The following is a 15,251-nucleotide window of genomic DNA, read 5'->3' as shown; positions in this document are numbered from 1 at the left end:
CTTAATATTGCTGAAGTTTTGCGGAGAAAAGTGGCATTTTGCCAGTGGTTTAGTATAATGCCATGTCTGTGGGCATTATACTAAATGCGAAAGAGGCAGTGGCCTAGCTTAATAATTCAACATGTATTACACATTGAAGTCTTTACACAAGAAGATCAATCATAAATAATAATATCTGGGGTCAGGCCCGTAGCCAGGAAATGTTTTCGAGAGAGGCCCACTTGCTGAAACCCTTGACTATTTGAGAAAAACGGCTATTTTCATGATTTATTTTTGATAAAACACGATGTGTCATCAAAATTTCGGGAGCCCGCCCCCCCCCCCCCCCGGCTACGGGCCTGTCTGGGGTCTTACGTTCCAGAACCACAATATGATTATGAGGGACACTGTAGTGGAGGGCTCCGGAAATTTCGACCACCTGGGGTTCTTTAACGCGCACTGACATCGCTCAGTACACGGGCCTCTACCATTTCGCCTCCACCGAAAAGCGATTGCCGTGGCCGAGATCAAACCAGCGACCTTCGGGAAGATTGATCATTTAAATGCACACTGAAAATAATTTCTATTGCGTAAAGGCCATATAATGCTTTAATAAAGATACGTACAAGCTGCTCTGACAAACTTGTTTTATAGAAGACTTGTATGAAGCCTTCAATGATTGTTTTTAGCAATAAGCAAGGGGCTTCTGCGCTAATTCTGTTCATCTGAATGTGTGTCTAGTGTTTTTGTTCTTTTACTGTTTTGTTGTCCTTAGTTTGCTAGCATCTGTAATGCTCATTTATAGAGTTTTTGTAAGATTTGTTTTTCTTCTAAGGCACATTATCTTGGGATTTTTTATGCACAAGAATATAAAGTTTCACATTTATTCAGTTCTCACTGGGGTTATTTCACTGCGTGTACAGGTACCCGTTCAGGCAGCTCTATCGGGTAGCTGCTGAGAGATTGGTCACCGCTCATCCACACTTTGCAGATAGGGTCGGTTGCAGCCTGGTAAGAGCATCGGACATTGCACATTTTTTTTTTCAATCTTTGCAATGCCACAAAACCTTACCACACTGTGTAGCTGCAGTTACTAGTTGCCATTTTACATTGTGGCTGTAAATTTTTCTGGTCATGTAAGAGCTGAGCATGATGTTGTTCTCCGGTTCTTCTAATGAAGCATGTCTATCCCTAGCTGCTATTTTGGTGCAGGTCAGTTATAAGGGGCAATCAAAGTTTGCATTAAAGGGACTGTCTACGGTCCTTCATCACTTTTCTGTTTTGTACCGCAATAGAAAGTGTACCATCTGAAGTGTTTGACCTTGCAGCGGTTTCTCTGGAAAGTGGGTAGAAATTTTTAAAACAGAATTTTTCGATCTGCGTTCGGTCTTCTTTCATTGGCGTGAAACATGCCCACAACACTGGTTGGTGGACGCGATGACGATTGTAGTGCCGGTAAAAATTAAAACCGAAAGCACATGTGATTTCTGTAGGATTACGTTATTTTCGCTGAACACTATTGTAATTAATGGTAACAGGCGTTTTCAGTGCGCTAGCGGTAAATGAAGCCTTATTATACGATTACAGAACACTTGTTTTGCTGTAATCACAGTCTATGCGTTTATTTTAGCACAGCTGCTGCAATCCAAGCCAAGTCGATCAATAAATGCGCGCCTTCACAGCGCACCACATGTGAGACCAGAGCACTGCACGGGCCGATTTTTTCGGCCCGGGCCCGGCCCGGAAACGCCATGCTCCGGCCCACCCGAGTCCGGCACGGTGTTCTTAAGTGTGGCCCGTACCCGGCCCGGGCCCGAAAGGTTTGGGCCCGGCCCGGCCCGTTTCAGCTAGTTATGCCTTGAGAATAATGGAGGCACTGTCCAAGCTTCGGTTATTGTGAAGATACCTGCCGCACACAAGATATTTTTTTCTAGAGATTGTTTTAGGAATTTCTTTCAGTGCCACGACTTTCACTGGTTAATTACGCCCGTAACACTCTTAAGCAATAATTGGAGGGCAATATAAAATCTAATTGGAGTCATAGCTGGCTGTTTCATGTACGCATGCAGTGCTAACCGCGCAATATTATTTTTGCATTTCAAAGAACGACTACAAAATATAGTACCTCCATAAAGTGAAAAAAAATTCGGCAGATCCCACGTACCGTGGGAGTCGGTGTTATGCGAAGCATGCGGCAGGATGGTGACTGTGGCGTATTTTTTTTTATAGCGAGGAGTTACAAAATGACGCTAAAGATCTGTATAAATTTCATACGCACATATATATGTTCAAGAGCCGCATAATTATGTGTTATATAACCAGTTGTTTACGGTTCGGTAACACTGCCAACGGATACGTGGGTATTGCCAACACCAGAAGCGGTAAGCTGATATGTAGTACTTATACTTGTCCCTTATGATGGATAACGCACGCACGTTTCACGAGCCCGTGTGCATGTTTGGAACAATTTCTTGACAGTTCTTGAACGAGGTCATCATCTCCGTGATCAGTGAGCACCAGCAGCTTGTCATGAATTGTTATAGGATCCAGTCGTAATCGCGATGACGAGGGGTCCACGTGTAGTGAAGTATGAGGTATAGTAAAGCTGTTGGAATTTATGGATGCGTCGGTCATTTCGTCGACAAATTGTCTGTCGATAGAGCCGGCGACATCTCGGAACCCGAAGTCACCCTTCGCATAGGTTAGGTATAGGCCGTCGAGGCTGGTAGGCCAGGATAGTGCTACGTAGACCAACATCAGAGGATGGCGCTTGTGGTATTCGTACACTACCTGGGCGTATGTGGCCTACGTAGCCTAGTCTACAAGCGGCTGTCAATCAATGTGGCATCATTCTCGGTTAGCATGAGGCCATCGCCCAGCCTCGTAAGAAATGAAGAGGACACTGCGTCGTTCTGGCGGACTAGGTGCACTTTACGCTGCGGTGATGTGGATATCATAAGTAACTTTCATTCATGTATTCGTCCGGGGTCGAGCAATGCTTCAATATAGCTTGCGGAATCATAGGAATACAAATGTAATGTATATTAGACTGCTACAAAAGCGGAGCCAACACTGGAGCCACAGACAATATGGAACAATTGTTCCAAATTGTCTGTATCGTAGGAGTACACATCGTAGGAGTGTCACGTATTGTTTATTGCTTTTCTGTAAAATTAGATAGCAAGCACCACAACCACAATTGACGTTGCATCGGTATTACGCCTGCGTAGGCTGTTTTTCCAAACCAGTTTATAGACCTGGCGTGGCTCTGTGGTAGAATACCTGACTGCCACGCAGAATGCTTGGGTTCGATTCCTGCTGGGATCCTGATTTTCATTCTTTCCATTCGCCCGGTCAACGCTGCCGATGTTGGTTTTTCTTAACGCTCTCGCATTTGGACTACCAATGTCTGTTCTCGCCGTTCCTGGGTAGATATAAATGTCGATCACCTGTGGCGCATACCCGTAAACCGCTGCCCGTGGTAAACGGGTATGTGCCACACGTGTCCAGTGGAAAGGGTTTGACGACGTACGCGACAGGATTTTCACGTTATCAATGTTATGACCCGGCAGTCATATTCGTCAGATCCTCTTACCTTCCCATGCAAATTTTGGTCTACACCAAGTTAAGGAGGCGATTATGAGAGCACCCAGACGTAGGCGGCTAGATAGATAGATAGATAGATAGATAGATAGATAGATAGATAGATAGATAGATAGATAGATAGATAGATAGATAGATAGATAGATAGATAGATAGATAGATAGATAGATAGATAGATAGATAGATAGATAGATAGATAGATAGATAGATAGATAGATAGATAGATAGAAACGCTCAAAGTGCCAGAGGTTCGCTAAGAAATGCTTCGCATTTAAAAACAACAACATGGCAAACATTTTTAGTTTGAGTCTACATCATTTGCATGCGAGCTAGGGCTGTTGAGTGAAAGTAGCAAGTCTCCTGCAAACTTCATCTATTGCACAATGCAATGAAAAAAAAAAAACGTGCTTGAGCTGCTTCTGGCAGGAATACACCAGGCTGGGCAGCGTTACATAAATTAAAGCTGTCGTGTTGACTCCTCGACAGGCAACTGCACCCAACGTACTCTACGTTTTCGTGTTCAAAACAAGAAGGTTCTTTGTCCCACCCTTCTTCCCCGAGTCACCGCCACCGCAGTGCCATAGATCTGTCAAAGTGAGGCACACTCGTTAGCGAGCGAGTACCGTCCTCGCTGTTCCCTGAAGATGGCTGTCTCGTCGTCTTCGTGTGACCGCCTTCGATCTTTGAAAATGTAACACCTTAAAGCAATACCGGACTAAGGGCTTCCAGAACCACTGTCTATTAGAGCGCCGGAGTGAACCAGCCTGCGGCCTCTTTAGTGCTCCCCGTCGAACGCGACGTGTCGGGTGTCCGCAGCGTGATCCACCGCAGGGACCAGAATGTTTCCCTAGATACAAACGCGCACATCTTATACACACTAATCTAGGCAGTTTACCGTTGCTTTTCTTGCATGGTACCCAAGAACGTCTTTCACTCACTATAATGATGGAAGCTTATATTAGACGTTTCTTGAAATTACGTGTAGCATACAGATGGAGCAAAATTGTAGGCGTCTTGTACTGTGCAATTTCTGTGCACGCCAATGCACTCCCTGCAGGTGGTTTAAGTTACCCGGAGCCCTCAACGACGACGTCTCATATAGCCTGGGTCGCTTTGCGAAGTTAAACCCCACAAAACTACAAAAACAAAGCCAAACAACGTACACACGCAATTATACAGATGCGTATGAGACCCGGGCCTAATACGGGCGTGGCTCAGGCCCGAGCCCGACCCGAGCCCGAAGATCACGGGCCCAAGCCTGGCCCGGGCCCGATCCAACAACCCCTTACCCGGCCCGGTCCGCCCCGCGGGCCGGACCGGGCCCGGGCTTTCGGGCCGGCCCGGGCCCGTGCAGTGCTCTATGTGAGACATCCTAACAACAATACAGCAGCACAGTACGATCAGCGCAGAGAGCCGCATGGCCTACCGCATGAATTTAAGCAGACGAAATCGAAGATGGCGCCGCAAGCAGCGCCACCAGGCGCCTTTTTGGATGCGTGAGAAAAAAAAAAGCAAGAAATTACTCTCTGACGCAACCGAAGGGTGCCTCAAGTGCGTAAAATACAATTTCAAGTTATACATGTTTGTTTTTAAGCAAAATGAGTCTACCTGCATGGATTTCTTGTCATACCAGTAGATTGAACCACATCGCCGTTGGGTGACGCTAGTGGTCATTCTTTCATGATTTTCAACATCAAATTCAAAATATAATTCCTCTTTTATGGGGCAAAAGCATCCTCGTGGCTTCCGATGCGACGAATGATATTCTCATTTTCACCACAATCAGAAAATTTTTTCCGAGCGGTAGACAGTCCCTTTAAGAATGAAAAAAAAAAAGGCGTGCCTGCTGGGGCAGTTTTGTGGTGAACGTGTACCATTGTTATGAACGAGAATGCAGAACTTGTGTCTCGTCTGTGGTGGGTACATTTCATTAAGGGTTAAAATGCAAAAGCCATGTGCTCAGATTCAACCTTGATAAAGACCAGCAGATAATGAAGCCAAAGAAGGTATAGGGGGTGTTAACTGTACTGCTTTTTTCGATGGAGGCGAAAATGTTTGAGGCCCGTGTACTTAGCTTTAGGTGCACGTTAAAGAACCCCAGGTGGTCGAAATTTCCGGAGCCCTCCACTACGGCGTCTCTCATAATCATATCGTGGTTTTGGGACGTTAAACCCCACATATTATTATTATAACTGTACTGCTTTAAGTGCATTGTGGTAACGCAATATAGTAGATGCGAAGAAAGTAAAGTGGACAAAAGGCAACTTGCCGCTGGCAGGGACCGAACCTGTAGCCTTCGTGTAATGCGCCCCGATGCTCTGCCAATGTAGACAGACGTTAAAAAACACCAGGGGGTCCAAATTAATCTGGACTCCCCACCATTTGGGTGTGCCACATAATAATATTGTGGTTTGGATGCATCAAACTGCAACATTTAGTTTAATTTTCATAAATTTTAGGTGGGAATATGCCCTGCATTATGCCAGCCTGCTTTGCTATTTTTGCAACATCTGTCTGCCAGTCTACAAGCAATGAGGCATCCACTCGTGCATAAAGTTTTGCTACGTCATTAAGTGACAGTTGACCAACTAATTCTTTGTCTCAGCTTTTCAAGTACAATGATATAGCCTTCACCATTTCAGGAGTGTCATAAGCTGGAGTGCCACCACACATTTACCAGTTTGCCACAGACATTCTTGAAACAAGGACCCTTCAAATGGCAGATCAAATTGCTGTTTATGATTTAACCCGTTTTTTTTATAGGTGCTGCCATTTTTTTGTTTTGATGCTTTAGGTGGGATCTACGGTAACATGTAGAGAAAAATTTGTATTTATGTTGATACAGAAGTGACGTGCGCTCTCATTTTGGTGAAAATTGCGTGTGGACATTCCAAATTTATGATACGTTTGCCATGAAAATTTCAGAATGCTCATCATAGCGGTACAGTCATACTCAGTGCAGGAAAATGAAGGACGATAGATGGGCTAGCTAGTTGGTATGTGATGAACCCAATGTAGCTCTTAAAGCAGTGCTTAACAAAAATAGGTAAAAAATGACAAAATACCACTTGAAAGGCACTAGTGTTCAGATAAACAGTTTATTTCACATATGTTAAACAGTTGGGTGTAATTTTGGTGGATTAACAGTGCGTGACAGCTGCACGTCAGAGTGAGAGGGGGCACATCGACGGCTGTGAGATTAAATGCCTCCCTGGCGAATGCAGGGTGCATGTTTTCCTGTTCTGCTACCTCCCTTTTTCCGCCTCTCATCTGCATCGCACTCAACGGCTTTCACAAAGGCACTGAGGTGTGCCACACCCGTTCGGGCCTTTACCCCAACCAAGAGCATTGTTCGCTGTCGGTGCCAATCATACGGGCTCTAGGAACCATAGTGAAAGCAGAGCCAGTTGAGAGATGCAGGCAACGGCTGGCAAAGTTGGCACTCCCATTGCCAGGGGCGTTAAGCATCACCTCCTCTAGTTCACAGCATGGCCGCTGCACAGAGCAGTTTGTGAAAAACTCATTCAATTCATTCTTTTCCATTAGTTTCTGCCTGAAATGAAGGTTGTGGCTACAGAATGCGGCACCCAATCTTTCACTATGGCTGAGAATCTAGGGGGCAAAAATTTTGTTCAGTGTTTCTTTCAGCAACATAAAACCGTGCATACTGGGCCCTACATGGTGTCTGGTTCATTAGTTCTGTTCAAGTTTGGTGCTATAATGGTGCCGTCAGCTATATCATTTGTGTAGTTAGTTCCGTGTGTACACCTGCAACACTGATGAATTTTTCAATGATTGTTATTAATGTATGTGTTTAAAACTTTACAGGAATCATGGGTGATGGCCCTGAGGAACAAGTTCCAACAACACAGGAAAAAAGCTACAAAACTGCTCGGAGGAAATGCTAATTCGAAAGAAATGCTGTCTGCCAAAGCAAATGCAGGCACCATCTGAAGAAGTGGCAAACAACAAATTGTGCCGTCTTTTTGTGAGTTGCTTTGAAAAATATTTCTTACATCTTCTGATGGTATCTTGGTGTAGCAGCTGCCGTACCACTGGTGCTGCGCTATTATTTAGTGCTGTGTGGCAGCAGATTTCTTAAATAACTGAAGTGACAAATGCAGGAAAAATAAATTAGTTACATAGTGCAATAAAAGCTCATCAATTTGGATATCATCAGACCGAAAAAAATGACCGAATTAACAGAGTGCCATGTTATTGAAAGTATCAAGAAAACAATAAACAAATGCCTGTTACGTTAATACACTTTCATTTTCTGATAAATAAGTACATCCTGTATTTCTTTGCATAAGAGCAGTGTAAAAGCCGCATTAGTCATCCTGTGATTGCATTCACATTGGCACAAGACTCCAGTGTTTAATTAGCCTGAAGTGTGCTCTACACCCCTCCCTTATAACGTACCGCCGCCCCCACCAACATTACCACGTATGTGACGGTACTTTTTTCTCTGATAAAATGTTTGGCAACTGATTGTTTGTTCATCGCGACATAGCAATCAAGTTTTATGCCAGCATGAGGACTGCGGCTGAAAGCTCTTGGCATTCAACAGCTTCTGCGTTCTTTGAGTTTTGTGGCTTTGCGCGCGCAATAAAGTCCAAAGCTGCTGAGTGCCGAATTTGCATGCGGAGAATACACTAAAGAATGTTACGTATCATATTCGCAGTGTCACATCGTAGCGTGCGATGTTGTGAATATCACACGTAGCATTCGTAAGGGTATTGCTCCGGGGTCGAGCAATGCGAAATGTGAGTCGCACCGTGGCGTGCGCTTCGTTTCAATAAAACTGAGGTCCTTGCTCTAACATAAGTGCTGACTTTACCTCAGGCCCATTAAACGTCAATGTAGTCAGCCTGCCCAGTAAGAGCACGATTTGCACACAACTACTTTATTTACGAAAACGTGGCAGTCCACCTCGTAATGCTTCACACAAAGCCAAAAAAATGCAGCATAGACAGCTGCTTGCTGTCTGCTTCGCATGAAACAGATTCCCGTGATGCGTGGGACCTGCTGAATTTTTGGATGAGTGATTGTCTGCATTCTTGTAGTTGCACTGCACCATTTCATTTTATTTTTCTTGCATTTCAGGACTGCAGCCATCTTACTACATATGGAGAAACCGTTGAGTCCTTGCGAATTCATAACGAAAGGCTCCAGAATAATGCAGCCTGCCACGATGAAGCAACAGGAAGGCCAAGGTTGTGGGCAACAGCACTGGACAGGCATAAAGAGCTTCGCAGCCTCACCCTGTCGGATGCTCTTTTACTGTTTCCATTTCTTGGAACTGAGGCATTGGTAAGTTCGAGCAAGACCCTTTGCTTTCTTTTTTGTTTGTCTGTTTTAGTGGCTCCTGTGTATCTCAGGCAGTAATTGCAGTGTCATTTTTATCACAGGATAACATGGGTTTAGGCTGCAGTGATGAAATCTGATATGAAAACTGAATGGTACTTCGGGATGAGTACTGGGTCAAACCTTCTCAACAGTGATAAAGGATGTAGACCAGAGCACAACAATCGACTGATACTGCAACGCATTAGTAAAAAACAGAATCATGGTTTAGGAAATAGAGTACCTAGCGTTCATCCAATCACCAAGACGTGCTTCAGTCAGTGCAGCAATATGGATAAGTCCAAATATTCATACAACTTCATTTGTCTTGTAAATGTGGGATATCTTCAACTCCTTAGAATACTGGCTGATATATTTATTGGCTGTTCATGCAAGGCGAAAACAATGATGCCAAAGAAGCTTTACTGAAATAGCCACCGTGTTCAGGTTCTCCAGTTTACTTTATTGCTATCCTCCTGTCAATAATACCAAGGATGAATCCTCATTTGGCATTAATACTGCCAACTTTGAGGATTGAATATATAATAAGCAAGGAGGAGACCAGGAGCTTGAACGTTTATTTGCAACTGTAAAAATGCAGTCAGTGAATCCAAGCGAATCATGGTTACACGATTATGTATGATAGTTAAATACAATAATTAATAGTGAAATGAAAGTGTATAAAAAATGCTGATGCATGCGCGACCTGAGCCCAGTTCCTATTATTCACCTGCTTGGCGTGTACTACATGTTTGTGTGGTGGATGCAGCTTCCACTTGCAGCATGTTTTCTTTTTGTGCGCTATTTTAAATGCAACGCATTTCTTCGCGAACCACAGGCACTTTGACTGTTTCATCTGCCTATCTATCTACCTACCCCCCTATGTCGTGGTACTCTTGTGATCATGTCTCCTTGGTAGACACTAAAATTGGCATTGGAAGACATGAGTGTATGAAAAGTACGATTCATCGGTAATGACAAGAATAATGTGAGCTCATGGTTCTATGTAACATTGTCACTCATGTTACAACGTAGATGTCACTTTCATTGCAATGAAGTCCACACCGCGTTGTGATGACTGGCATATTTGAGCAATGCTTGACCGTACCTTGCCGAGTCGCAGGAGTACATATGTAATGGTTACGACGCTGTTTAAAAGTGGATCGCAGGCACTGCAACCATAATTAGCATTGCCCTGACATGATGCTTCTGCAGCGTCTTTTTCCAAAAGAGCTTGGAGCACTGGTGTCTCTGGTAGAATACTTAAATGCTGTGCAGAATGCCTGGGTTTGATTCTGGCTCAAGCCTTGAATGCCGGCACATGGTTTTCTCTTTAGCACTATCATGTTAACATTTCCAAAGTCTATTCTCACTGTCGCTAGTAAAGACAGTGTATCACCTGTGATACCACAGGCTGTGGTATGCAGGCATGTGCAACATATTGCTGGTGGGAAGAGTTTAATGAGGTACAGTAAAAGCTCGTTAATTCAAACTTGGTTAATTCGAACTTACTGCTAATTTGAACTGACGCCCTGGTCCCGGCACAGCCCTATGTATTTCTATCGGGGAAAACTCCCGATAATTCAAACGCGTTGGTATCTACAACGGTGAATTCAAACTGGGAGCCCTCTGGCTTTCGTTCCTCCTCACAGAAATCGGCCCAGAATGATCACCCAAATTACTCATTACTTTCATCTGTAAAACAAGTGTAGTGATTGATTTGCATGTATGATTTTATGGTTGCAAATGTCGTCTGTCTGCTGCTACTGCTGTATGGGTGGCATGGCCCAGTCAGGCAGTGTTTGCCTTTAGCCGTGTCCCCTTGGACAATTTCAATATTGTTCTATAAGTAAACTAAGAAAGAAAGACCTTAAATTTTGATTGTGTTAACTGTGCCATGTAAAGAATGTGTTTTGGAGCACAAATAGCTTCGTATATTTTGGCATTAAGGCTCACTGCTCACGTGAATGCAAGTCCCTGCTTGTTTCTGGCATATCACTGACTGATCAATAAATTATGTTGGTTGTTTGAGCATGAACTTAACTTACGAAATTACCTGCCACAAATGTGTAATATCGCCTAATTTGCGGGAAGGAGTCCAGAGGTGGCTTCTCTGGGTTCTCTCCACACGGTGTGGCACGATATCTGTTCAATCTAGTGCTCGCACGCTAATTCGAACTCCGCTTAGTTGGAACAGTTTTATAGTCCCCTTTGAGTTTGAATTAACGTGCTTTTACTGTAGTTGACCAGTCATCACATTATTCGGGACATCAGCTGTGACATCAGAACATTTAACTGGCCAAGTTAGTGCACTTCCATCTTGAACGAATAAACAGTGCGAAAGAACAAGGATGAATGAAAGAAACGACAGACAACGGTGCTAACTCACAACTAAAAGCGTTATTCTGAAATGAACGGAATAAATTAGCAACTGGAGAAGGATTATAAACAATCATCATGCATGCACAAGGTAACAAAAGTAACAAAAGATATCCAAGTGGCTGATTATGCATGAACATGAGGCAAACTATTCCTGAGATATGACACATCTGCCTGTGATAAGGCTACCGAAGGTTGGCTGATGCACTTGTGACCTTCCAGTGACATGTAAAAGGCTTCCATGATTTCTCGCATGTGCTGATCCCTGTGGCGATGCAAAATTTCTGTCCTATCTAAACATGGATTACAAGCACTTTTGCGACAATGAAGAGCCAAATGAGAACCTGTGCCATTTTTAGCTTCTTTTGTTTGTCCTTGTTCTTTGGTGCTGTTCATTCGCTCAAGACATCAGCTGAGCTGTGAATCGTGTCTGTCATATACTCACGGTTTCATATGCTAATTTCGGTATGTGCCACGGTAAGGAGATGACCACGAGAGCGCCCTGGCATACGCGGCTTAATAGATAGATAAACAGAAAGAAGCAGGTAAAGTGCATTTGGTTTGCTGAGAAATGCTTTGCATTTAATAGATATTTGCCTGCTTCCTTGGCCCTCACTGGCACAGGATGACATTCCCAGAGTTAATTGAACATATGTCCCAAGGGAACTAAAGGATGGCTGCTGCAGTAAATTGTGTGTGTATCTCACCTGTAGCAAGTCCTTTTTTGTGCACATTCATTTTCCTTTCTCCCGCTGCACTGTTTTTGTTCTTATGGTAGTAACAAATAGACCTCAACCCTTGTTCTGTCTGGCATATCAGCTTCAATAAGTGTCATTAGCTGTGCAATTACTTGGAAATATTTTGGGAACGATCTTTCTTATCTTTTTTGCCAGCTACTTTCAGAGTTTGAACTCTTTTTCCAAAGAAGTGTGGTCCATGAAATGAAGAGTGGCTTCATGATGCTCAGTTACGTTATTCTCAACTTTGGGGAAGCAGATGAAGTGGCAGAAAACTAGAAAGGATCACCCCTCATGCCTCGCTGACCTTATCAGAACAGGCTGTTCTTCTGCATAGTTCTAAGGAATATTTTTTTTGTTTGGTTCAGCATTATCGACACTAAAAGTTACATTACGCTTAACAGCATTCTTTTTTTTGCTTCAATCATAGGAACAAGCCCTGCTCACACCTTGCCTTGTGGAGAAAGAAGGACTTACTCTACACATTGACGGGGAGCCCGTTTTGAGTGTGCCATCACTTCTTGCAGGAATGGCGTGCCTGTTTGCATCGTTTTGGGTATTCCATGTGGAATACCCAAAAAAAGGCACACAAAATGCTCGCATTCCTTGAGCACGCGTTCCTACACCTTTCACACATGAAGCAGAGTGTCAAAGCTCTGGAACTTATAAATTTTTTTTTAATGAGTAACATTAATTTAGTTTCACAATTGTAGTTTTGTAGTTTTCTTCAAGTACGTTGTGCAAGCTGGCATTTTGGACTTCTGTGCCTTGAGAAGAGGTGAAAAAAAAGTATGACAGACAAATGTTAATATTGCATTTTTTTGTGCAAGGTTCTTTTTTTTCTTAAACCTTGGCCATGTGTCACATGTGGAATACGGCGTGCACTTGTACAACCAATGTGTACATTTTTTTATTGCAAACAAGTTCTGTGGTATCCCGCAAGGTGGAGGAAAGATTAAGAAAGGGAAAATAGACAACCACCTGTTTGTAGCATGAAGCCACAAGAAAATTCATGCAGCGTTCTTAGGGAAAAAAAAGCTTCTTCGTTGCTGAAAAATGCGTCCTAGTTCGGGGTCCCGGACCAGGACGAATTTTTCGGCAACGAGGAAGCTTTTCTTTCGGCTAAATCCATATGGATTGCCTTGTGGCTTCGTGCTACGAACGGGTGGTTATCTGTTTTCTCTTTCTTAACCTTTCCTCCACTTTGCGGGATTCCACAGAACTCATAGCTTTTTAGTTGCTGAAAAATTTTTCCTGGTCCGGGGTCTGGGACCCCAGAAAAGAACGAATTTTTCGGCAACTAAAAAGCTTTTCTTTCTGAGAAATCCATATGGATTTCCTTGTCGCTTCAGGCTACAAATGGGTGGTTGTCTATTTTCCCTTTCTTAAAATTTTTTTTATTATTAAACCATGCCTGGCAGCATTTATAAAAATAATTTTCATTTTGTGATGTCAACAATGTGCCCATGGCCTCGCAGGTTGGCTACTTGCTCTAAAATGTTTTATCCACCATTGCAATTTTTAGATGGGCCACCCAGGTCTTGAGTATTCAGTGAGAAAGCCACTTTTGAATGTTGTGACATCATGAGTGATAAAATGGTGACTACAGGTATCTTATTTGCATTTGTATTATTTGTGTATGGTATATGTGGTAGCCATATATTATAGGTTATATTTAAGGTATCCATGTTTACAAGTTTGTCAGTCTTTTTGTCATGAAACAAATGTGATCAGTTGACCTGTCTCAATATATTTTTAAGGTATCCACGATTTATTTCACTGTGCTAAGTTATGGTGAACAGAATAATTGCAGCCGTGAAAATTGCTGTTAAATTTAGTTGGCAGCACAGATCTCTAGTCATGTGTGAAAGTGCTTTACACATAGTACTGCGCAATTAGCTGTTTCAGTTTATAGAAATGTCATGAATGTGTGATATCGATATCTGATAGGGCCACCTTCTTTTACATTTATATAGGCTTATCATTTACTGGCAGTTAAGGCACTGCTATACAATACCTGCATTTTGTATGTTTCAGTCCGCAGAAGTGCTCACTGCCGGAAATTCAACACTAGACTTGTATTATATATGCTATTGGACATTTACCTACAATAAATATTTTTGTCAATGTTTGGTGTGTGTCTTCTCCAACGGCGCAAGCAGGAACCCTTTCGGAAGTTCTGCATCGCCACTTCTGCTGAAAAGCCCCCCTCCCCCCAAAGCTTTTATTAATGTCTAAATTGTCGAGATACAGTTTTGCAAGAATGCTAGCATGGCTTCAGTTTTCGCGAGACTGTATTTTGGCAATTTAGAAATGGCATAGAAGCTCTAGAGGGAGTTATGCAGCAAAGGTTACTCCCGTTTACTACCGCAAGCACTCCCCAGAGGAGTAAACTAAAGTACCCTAAAAGCACCGAATTCACTCCCAAACTTAAGAAAAAACAAAACAAACGTGCTCGCTTAATAACAAAAACTCCCATTTCCCCCCCTAGAAACAACTGCATTACGCCTTAAATGCTCCCTAATAAGAACGATAAAACCCCCCATTGTGCCTCGCAAAATATTTTATTGGTGCACAAAGGGAGTAATACATATGCCCGACGTAAGCCCTATAAATGCCCATCTAAGGGAGTTATCATCATCATCAGCCTGTCTACGCCCACTGCAGGGCAAAGGCCTCTCCCATGTTCCGCCAATCAAGGGAGTTATATACCACCATTATTACACCGAAAAACCTCCCTAATGAGACCGACATAACCCCCTTTGTCTCTCGTGGAAATATTCTATTCAGACACAAAGGGAGTAACATTTATGCCCAACGTACACTCTATACACGCCCTCTTATGGGAGTTATTTTTTTATGCCCTTTCTGAGGGCATAGAAAGATGTACAGATGGGAGTGTTCTAGAGGACAAGCCAAAAACTCCCATCTGGGCGTTTTTCTGTTTAGAGTGTACTTGAAGCAAAAGAGAAATGAAATACTGTCTCCTTACTGCCAATGTACTGAAAAGCAGGGAGTCTCATGAAAGTCCCCTGTATTTGGCATACGCATGAATATTTCCTTGCATCTGTGGAATCCGTTCCCACAGTGCACGTTATGGGGAAATTTCTCTTCGCAACAAAATGCCATTTAACGCTGCAATTTTATTGAATGCATTTCCCATATCTCATATGGATCATTTCGCAAGGGGATTTGGCGTCAGCATTC

The 15,251-nt window shown here is 43.1% G+C and overlaps 1 long non-coding RNA gene across 1 annotated transcript; it reads left to right on the top strand.

The window, feature by feature from the left end:
• The first annotated feature begins 336 nt into the window (after positions 1 to 336).
• Positions 337 to 14,434, top strand: LOC119379603 (uncharacterized). The gene is made up of 4 exons (XR_005181260.2): positions 337 to 990; positions 7,411 to 7,570; positions 8,689 to 8,895; positions 12,475 to 14,434. It is a non-coding gene; the product is annotated as an uncharacterized LOC119379603 (long non-coding RNA).
• Positions 14,435 to 15,251: the final 817 nt, after the last annotated feature.

Source organism: Rhipicephalus sanguineus, chromosome 1, assembly GCF_013339695.2.
Source record: "Rhipicephalus sanguineus isolate Rsan-2018 chromosome 1, BIME_Rsan_1.4, whole genome shotgun sequence".
Classification (NCBI taxonomy): Eukaryota; Metazoa; Arthropoda; class Arachnida; order Ixodida; family Ixodidae; genus Rhipicephalus; species Rhipicephalus sanguineus.
Note: the sequence above shows the minus strand (reverse complement) of the source record. Positions and strands in the feature narration are given on the sequence as shown.